Here is a 7,922-nt window from a genome sequence, read left to right on the forward strand (position 1 = left end):
TGTCCATCCGGCGCTGGACAACCGCATGGTTAGCGCCATTACTCTTGAGCATCTGCAAGCAGCTGCTCAGTAATCCACAGGTGAGGGCAGATACTCTGGTGCCCCCCCCCCTCCGGGATCATGCTGATCCCTTCTTCCCCACCTCACCCCCTCCCTCTGGGGGGGCGTGCACCTCTTTAAAAAAAATAAAAAGGGAGGAAAGAACCGGGGGTAGGTGGGGGCGGGTGGCCTCAGGCACGGGGTGGCTGCGGGGTGTGCGGCAGCTGCCTGGGCCCCCCAGACCTGCCCCTGGTGCCCCTCTGGGGGGAGGTTGGGGCTGGTGCAGCCGCCTGGTTGCCCCGAGGGCCCGAGATGGCGTGGGCTGCAGTGCCACGGTCGTGGCCAGCCAATGGACAGCCAAGCGGTGCTGCCACTGGCCACCAGCATGGGAGGCCCTGGGATGGCATGGCCTGGCCTGCGGTGCCCCAGGCGGCATGGCCTCTGGCTGGGCCAGAGCTGGCGGGCCTGGGGGCGCTGGCCATGGCTGTGTGGGTGAGTCAGCCTGCGGGGGCCCTGGAGTGTGCGGCTCTGGCCACTGGCTGGTGCGACCGCTGATGGTGCCCAGCGGCCTACTGGGTCCTGGGGCGTGGTGCCGCTGCCACACCGGTTGCCTTGCCCGCAATGCGGACAAGCGGCCTCGCCTCCAGCCAGGCCGCAGCTAGCGGGCTCGGGGCCTCCATGGGCAGCCCTGGGCGGCGGCAGCGGTGGTGGCATGGGCCATGGCTGGCCCACGGACAAGCAGTTGGGCCTTCCCTGGTGGCGGCATGGGCGGGCTGCCCGGCCTCTGTCAGGCCACGTGCTCCGGCGGGCTGTTCGGCCCGGCTGATGCCGAGGGCCATGGGTGCACCTAACATGAGCCTGCGAGGGCCCGGGGCCCTCCTTCTCTGCGGCGTGGGCTGCCTGACCACCGCCGGGGCCGGCCGTGAGCTGCGAGCTGTGGGCCGTGCGGTGGTGGGGCTTTGAGGCTGGTGCGGGCAGGATTTCAGGGGGGGTGCTCCCATGGCACTGCCGCTGCAGCACTTGCCCCAGTGCTCCTTCGCCACAGCACTGGCTGCCTGACAGCTGCCGGGGCCAGCCATGGGCAGTGGGCCACGGGCCATTTGGTGGTGGGACTTTGAGGCTGGCGGGGGCAGGATTTCAAGGGGCTGCTCCTGCGCCACCGCCACCGCCACTGTGGCCCTTGCCTCGGTTCCCACGTGGCCTGGGTGGCTGGGCTTTTCCACCCCTGGGGCCGGCGGGACCCCAAGCGCTAACCCCCTTGGGGCGAGCAGGTGTGGATCAGGGGTGGGGCAGTTCGCCCCCGAGCTCACTGGTCCGCACTTGAGCCCCTGGGGGCTGACGGTGGTGATGTGGCAGCAGGCTCTCCCCCACAGCCGGGAGGTCGACAGTGATGCTCTTGGCCTGCACCCTGGCCCAGGACCCAAATGGGAGGTTCTCACCATCGTTTGGCCTCCAGAGGCAGGGGAGGTGCCATTGTCCCCGCAGTTGTCGCTGGGTGGGGGGCGGGGTCCCAGAGGCCATCAGCTACTTGAGTCAAGGGACGGGACCCCTCTCAGGGCAAGACAGGGTGGCAGTGGTCGAGTTCGTGGCACCATCCTGGGAGGCTATAGACATGCGAGCATACAAGAGAAAGAATGAAATAAAGTACAGGAAGGTACTTGGACACACATGCTGACACAAATGCCTCGCAGATGGCAGCGGTTATTCCTTTGACTTTGTAGCATGGCACCAACTCAGAGTTCCAGGAGTAAGGGGCGGCCGCCTCCACCCGCAGGGGCACCCTGAAAGACATGGGGGGACCCTTGCAGGGTGCCCGGTGGGGTGGGGGGCCTCCGCAAAGTGCCCAACGGGGACCAAGCAAGGACCAAGGGGAAGCAAGGCGAGAGCCAGGCAGGGGTCACCGCCCAAGGAGAGGTGGTGGAGGCAGCCATGCAGGGCATGCAGGAGTGCATGGTGGCTCCGCTTCCTGCTGCTAAAGAGATGGGCAGCAGGGTGGCAGCCTTGAGGAAAAGGAATCACATGGGCAGGGCTAAAACCCATGTGATCTCTGCTCAGAGCTAATAAAATGCCGTTGCAGGCGTTCCCCCTCCAAATGAGCCCTGGACCTAGCGATCGGCGACTTGGCTCGCGGGCCCACAGAGAGGGCTCTGCGTGCCAGCTGTGGCACGCATGCCATAGGTTTGCCATCACTGCTATAGACCATGCCATCCTCTTGAGGCATTTGGAGGCATAAGTGGATATCAAGGGATGTGCCTTGAACTGGTTTAAATCATGCCTCATGGAACTGACTCAAAGGATTGCTGTTGGTGACCAGCTATCCTCAGGGTAGGAATTACCTTGTGAGATTCCACAGGTCATGATCTTATCTCCCATGTTATCCAACCTCTTTGTAAAGCCTTCAGAAGAAATCTTTCAGTTATGGAATTGGATGTCATCAAGATGCCGATAATATTCAGCTCTGTATCCTGCAATACAAATCCCTTGATGATGATGCCTTAGAGGGCCTAAATTGCTGCCTGACAGCTGCAGTGAAACAGCTGAAAGTGAACAAATTGAAACTTAACCCAGACACGACAGAAGTGATGCTGGTTGGGAAGGCAGAGATCTTGAAAGACACTGTGCTCCTCACTTTTGATAAGGTTCATTTGACCCTTGTTGACACAGTTATAGCCTAGAGGTTATACTGGTTCCAGCATTGTTGGTAAAGAAGCAAGTACATACAGGTGCAAAAAAAGAAAAAGCTTTCTCCCAACTCTGACTAGCTTGAAAGATGCCCCTTACCTTCAGACAGCTGATCTGACCACCTGGTTTCATGCCATAGTAATATTGAGACTAGAGTACTGTAATGCACTCTACATAGGTCTTCTCTCGAAGTCAATTCAGAGATTTCAGCTGGTACAAAACTCTGCAGTTCAGTTATTATCAGGAGCTGGGTGGAACACGCACATTACTTCCATTCTGCAGTCACTGTATTGGCTACCCATCAGTTACCAGGCTGAATTCAAAATTTTACCTATCGCATGCAGAGCCCTTCACAGCTTTGACCCCTCATATTTGCAGGCAGGGGTCATTTCATAGAAAAAGAGCTGGAGGAACTCGTTAGCATATGCCACACCCCCTGATATCACCGGAAATGTATCATTAACATAACTGATTTGCATACGTCACAAACCCTGATATCACATATCCTGGCTGTTTTGGACCCAATCCTGACCATTCAGGGCTGAAATTGGGCCCAAAATGGCAAAAAAGGGGCTGAAAATGGCCCAAAAGGGGCCCAAAATGGCCAGGATCATGCCGCTGCTGAGCAGCAGAGTGATCTACCACCTGTCAGATGCCTTATCCAAGCTGTTTCGGCCCCAATCCAGGCTAAAATGGGCCCAAAATGGCTGAGAGTCAGGTGGGTGGGCCACCTGTTATGTGACCTTTTTGGGGAACTGCCGGAATTGTGTTCCAGTGCGTTCCCCCTCGAAATGTGTCCAGTTTGCAGGACTGCCTCTTTCCCTATGCTCTGCCATGGAAGCTTCACTCTTTTAAGCAGATACAGTGTTGGAAATGGGAAAAATCAATAGCTTCCCATACATGTATATTCTGTGTGATAGCTTCTACCTTATGGCACTGCCTGCCTGAAGAAGTTAGAAAGCTCTCAATCTCTAGGCTTTCTGCAAAATATACAAAACTATTTTTTCCGGAGGACTGTAGACTATGCTACCAGGTACTATCTGTTAGTGTCGATTAGACATGGGCACAAACTAGGGGGGGAAATGAACCGTGTTCATCCAGTTTCACAAACCCCAAACCACAAGCTTTGCTGAACTTGACCCGGTTCACGAACCAGTTTGTGGTTCGTCGGAGCCCAGAATGGGCCCCTTCATGCTCAGAGATCCCAAACTGATCAGTCCCTTTTCCAGCAACAAGTGCAGGCCAAAGATCCCACCAAGCAATCTCTCTCAAAAGCCAAGTTCCAGCAAGCCCTCCTCTCCCTCTCCCTCTCTGATGAAACTGAAACCAGAAGGCACAGAGCTTTCCCTTTTATATAAAATGCCCACATTGAGCAAAACAGGACCACTCTGGTTTGCAGAAAGACCTGCCTAACATGGTTTTGGTGGAAGAGATTGGTGTTACCATGGCTACTGCAGGCCCATCTCCTCAGTTGCCTTAGAGATTCTAACCCTCCCCCCTTTTTCCTGGCTGGATGGGCCATAATGGGAGTTCTCTAGTTGGCAGGGACAGCTGCCAATCAAGAGTGGAGGTCTCAGATTGGGGGCAACCAAAAGACTGGCCACCATTGCCTATGCAATGTATTGAATACCTGAACCGGCTACGGAATGGTAGGAAAAAGTCATTTGGTTCGTAAAAATGTGACCCCACAAACCGCATGTTTCTTTGCCTATGAACCAGCCGTTCATTTCGTGCCCATCTCTAGTGTTGATATGTTCCCAGTGGGAGTTTCCATGTCATTTAATGTATCATGTCAAATTACTTATGTTTTGTTTATGTAATGTTTCATATATGTATGTGTTTCTTTCAAATTTCTACGATCTATATTGTATTGTTTTTTGAATGTCCAAGCCATCAATCATATTGACATACTCTTTGTAATCTGACTTGATATGCAGTGAGAAAGCCAGACTTTAAATTACAGAAAGTAAATAAAATTTACACTGGCCAAGCGTATCAGGACTGAATAAGGCCAGCTCGGGAAGATACAGGACTCTGCTGTGTCTGTCTGTCTCACACACACACACACACACACCAAACTCCTCATGTTCAAGAAAGTCTGGAGAAAGCATAAAGAGGGGAGTCTCCTTAATGGCAGCAGCTTTCATCAGTATAAGGGACTATTCAATGGGCTCTCAGCAAATCGAGATGCAAAGGGGCTGAAACATATTTTTAAAATTTATATGAGTAATTGTGACATGTACCACTATTGCTGGAACAAAAATGTTCTGTTCAACCCCTAGACATTTTCTATCCAACTCCTAGAAATTCTTTATTCTTTTCACCTGAAATGGAATCCCAAATTTTGTTTCAAACTCAGCTTTAGGAAACACTACTTAGATGCACAAAATTAATCTAGCTCAGTTATATTTGCTCGTAGCGTATGTTCCACCCAGTTTTTTGGCACCCTTCTATCTCCAACAATCCCAGTCAACATTAAACTCTTAACAGTTCCTCTCTATTGCAGAGTATTTATGCTCGCATGTCTGAATGCTGCTTCTTCGGCAGTTTTATTTGGAAGATACCATAATACACTGGTTCCATGGTGTAATGGTTAGCACTCTGGACTCTGAATCCAGCAATCTGAGTTCAAATCTTGGTGGAACCTGAACATTTCATTTTAAGAACCCCGTGGCACAGAGTGGTAAGCTGCAGTACTGCAGCCTAAGCCCTGCTCATGACATAAGTTCGATCCTGGTGGAAGCTGGTTTCAGGTAGCCGGCTCAAGGTTGACTCAGCCTTATATCCTTCTGAAGTCGGTAAAATGAGTACCCAGTTTCCTGGGGGTAAAGTGTAGATGACTGGGGAAGGCAATGGCAAACCACCTCACAAAAAGTCTGCCAAGAAAACGTCATGATGCGACGTCCCCCTTCCCCATGGGTTAGCAATGACTCGGCGCTTGCACAGAGGACTACCTTTACCTTTTACCATAATATACCTTACTTGGATAGACTTTGTCAATGCAACTTAGAAAAGGTCAACTCTTTGTCCCATATAATCCAGCCCCCACCCGGCCGGCAGCCAAGGGCTTGAGGCAGCATTTTCCCCGGCCTCATAGGGCCACGTGGAAAGGGGATGGGGCTAGGTGCCTTAACAGTGCAGCCCTGCCCCCGTTCCTGCACTTGCCGCCTCGTGCTCGGATGGAGTGGAGCATTTTTTGCTTGCTCCGAGCACTTTGGGGCTTGCTCCGAGCACTTGGGCTTTGGAACAGCTGAAAGGTGGTAAGCGTCAGTCAGAGCGGAGTGAGGTCTAGCAGCAGCTCCGGCTCCGTTTTCTGCAGTGTGGAGGCTGCGGTCGGGCCGCGCAGCTCCATTTCTGAGGTGCTGTTCCCGGTTTTGGCTGGTTTGCCTTCGTCACGGAGCAGAGCAGAGCCAAGCTGTTCACACAGTGGTGGCCCACACAACAGCTGATAGGCGGCAAGGGGTGACGTAGCTAGGAGCAGAGCTCTGTAGCCTCCAGCTCTGCGGCGCTTGTCTTTTGACCAGCTTGTTCTTCAGATCTGGGTGCTGCTCTTGCTGTTGGAAGGATGGCAGCGGCCAGGGGAGTGCGAAAAGGCAGTGAGAAGTGGCGTTGCAAGGAGCGTATCTGTCAGAGCGTCTGGCCTGCTTCCTATGCTGCCTAACAGGATTTTGTTATTGCTGCTCCTGCCTTCTATTGTTACTTCCTTTACTGGCTTCCTGGGTAGAGGGCTGTGGGTGCCTTCTGCTGCCTCAGAGCGGCATTTGGGGGAGTTTTATTATTAACCCCCCCTTCAGTTATTGGTTAACGGGCTTGGGGGATATATTCAGAAGGTTTACATGGGGTTAGCTCACCTTCCTCTCATTCCTTTCTGGGATGTTTAATTAATTAATTAATTAATTACACACACCCCTTTTCCTTCCTTGCTGTTGGGTGGATTTTTGCCCTATAGAGGGGTGCTCGTTGCATCACTGCATAGAACAGTCGGTGGCCATTTTGGGAGTTGGTGTTCTTCCTTACAGGCATAAGTGGTGGCCATTGGACAGAAGTAACTGTCCAAGAAGCCCCCTCCTAAGGGCCCCCCTCCCACTTGGTTATCTTCTGATGAAGATGAAGCCTCTGGTCATCAGGACACTTTGAACCACATAATGGCCCTTGAGCAAGCTAGCGGTGTAGTGAGTACAAGGGGGGCAAAGCTCAGTAGGTCTGTTAGGTTAACATCAGCAGCTGCTTTTCAAGCTAAAGTGATTAATAGACTTTCTGCCCTTGAGGGGCCTTCTACATTAACATGTGCAGAGACTACAAGGAGCCAAACAGCGGAAGACATTTCTATCAGTGGTTAGCCTTCCGGAGTTGATCCCGGTTGGGTGATTGATACTGAACCGGGGGTGGTGACCGTGGACCCGGTGGTGGATGGTAAGTCTCCTCTGAGTCAGCAGGGTGGTGAATGGCCTGGGGGCCCTGGGGTCAGACCACTGTCCCAGCACCCTCAGCTATGATGCATCCATCTGGTATGCAGCAGAACATCATGCAAAGTCAAAGTGCCTATGGGGCTGGGTTTCCTCGGAGCAATCAGGTATGGGGTGGATAGTCTGCTAGAGCTGACCCGGGCACATTTACAAAGATGTATACTGCCTCTTGGCAAGGTTTTGATGGCCAAGCATTGCCTGGCCTTTCCTCCACATGGCCCAGTTACGCTCTTCCCAGGAACTTCCCCTTTGCAGGATGACCCTTTATGGCTTGGTTCCTTATCGGGCTCTACACAGCCCTACCCTTAGGTGATCATCTTGCTCAAGCTACCAGGAATAAGATTTTAAAAGGCGAGTTTGTCAATGTCTTCTCCCTTCTCTACAGGGAACTGGAGAGGAAGGACAAAGAGGACATGGAGCAGCTGAAATGGCACCAGGTCGATCATACCTGGGCCAATTGGCTCCCTGGGTTCCTGATTTAGTCTGGAATAATTGTTAGGTGCAGCCATGGAGGACTGCATCTTTTTTCCAGTACCTTGACATAATATATAAAGGGTACACAGGCTTTGTCAGTGCTGCGTGGATGCAGTATGATGAAGAATTCTGTATGAAGGCAGCAATGAACTCTGCTTTGCCATGGGATAAGATTCTCCAGCAATTTTGGCTGCAGGTGATGGCTCCTGCAAAGGCCAATCTTGCAGACTGCTCTGACAGTTCACGGGTCAGCTGGTTCAA

General features: G+C 52.7%; 1 non-coding gene across 1 annotated transcript; it reads left to right on the forward strand.

Moving 5' to 3' along the window:
• The first annotated feature begins 5,296 nt into the window (after window positions 1–5,296).
• Window positions 5,297–5,368, forward strand: TRNAQ-CUG (transfer RNA glutamine (anticodon CUG)). The gene has a single exon. It is a non-coding gene; the product is annotated as a tRNA-Gln (tRNA).
• The last annotated feature ends 2,554 nt before the right edge of the window (window positions 5,369–7,922 follow it).

Source organism: Eublepharis macularius, chromosome 3 (assembly GCF_028583425.1).
Source record: "Eublepharis macularius isolate TG4126 chromosome 3, MPM_Emac_v1.0, whole genome shotgun sequence".
NCBI lineage: Eukaryota > Metazoa > Chordata > Lepidosauria > Squamata > Eublepharidae > Eublepharis > Eublepharis macularius.